The following is a 1,513-nucleotide window of genomic DNA, read 5'->3' on the forward strand; positions in this document are numbered from 1 at the left end:
TATTTCTCTCTTTTTTAGGATGCAGAGACAGTTCTTCCCCAATATATTTGGAGCCCAGGGAAAGAGTGTGCATCCACAAAAGTTTTAAGTACTTAAGAGTATAAGTAGAGTAAACATACTGTTATATAAAATGGATCTTATCTTCCTTCCTTGACTAGTATTCCTTCCTTACAACATCATTCTTATTTTTAAAATTTTAGCCCTTTTATTGCTCTGAACTGCATTTTATATTTTCTATCATTATTTTAGCTTGTTTTCAACCTCAGTGATCTAAATTTTAGAAAATGTAATTTTATTTGGAGTATGCAAATCTGAATAAATCCTTAAAAATATAAATTAAAATAAATGTAAACAATGAAAAAGGAAATACTTTTATAATTTCAAAAGGCTATTTTTTCTACTGAAATATTTAAAAGAGCTACTAAAATTCAGAGAGAAAATTCAAATTATAGTAAATAAATATCAAAATTTCAATTATTGAAACAGAGCTGGAATTTTCACTTTAATTTTCTGAATAAAAATTAGGTCATTTAAATATATCTATAAAAAACTATTGCTGAGTCCAGTGTTCAATGTTTACATTGATATCGCTGCTCATTTTATTCTTGTGCTTATGCTAATGCTAATGTAAACATTGAACACTAGTCATTAATATAAACAAATGTCTTGCCTCATGCATGCTATGTCTAGATCTCCATGTGTGGTTTAAGAACATAAACATATATGCATAATTTAAGAATAACATGAACTACTACTGTATTTAATATTTAAGAATATTCCTTAGCTTCCACATGCAATGGTTGTGAATGTTGTGCTAATTTGTGAGTGTCTCCAGAATCCCCATATGAAGAGAGGGAACACAGCGGGATGCCCAGTGGTAATGGGAAATGATACCTCATTATGCAAGAATCCATTGTATTAATACTATCTGAAGGATTATGGCACAATATTTAATTTGCTTTTCCCTTGCTTAAGTGCTTTTGCTGCTCAAATCTCCAAGCATTGTTGATTTCTGAAGTTGGTAGTGGCACAGCCAAAAAACCTTCATGGCACTTGGATACAATAGTCTTTTCTTTCAAAAAACAGGGCAGAAGATGTGTAGAGTTTCCTTCGAGCCTGAACAGTGTTGATAACAAAAGTGGGTATTTAAGGATTATGTGCTGAGATTCTGAGTCTTGGATACAAGAAATAGAGACGCCCAAGCTTTAATAAATCCCTTTTGCAGGTATCTAGGGTGTGGGCACCACCAAGAGACTGAGTTATAAAGATGAGGTGTCTGTGCATAGCATTGCACTGCCTCTGCTAACACTTTCCCTTTAGATACTCAGGTCCTGTCCTGCCTCTCACTCACTATGTCAGATTCTCTTATTTATAAAGCTTTTCTCTTAGGGGCTTGACTATCCTTCCCTGATATCTGGCTTCCTTTGGATTTTTCCAGTAAACATATCTCTAATATGTCTAAATATTGTCATCATGATTCAAGTCCTTACTGAATCTAAACCTGTGGCTAGAA

The sequence above is a fragment of the Carlito syrichta genome, unplaced genomic scaffold (assembly GCF_000164805.1).
Source record: "Carlito syrichta isolate Samal-C Ts95f unplaced genomic scaffold, Tarsius_syrichta-2.0.1 Scaffold305221, whole genome shotgun sequence".
NCBI lineage: Eukaryota > Metazoa > Chordata > Mammalia > Primates > Tarsiidae > Carlito > Carlito syrichta.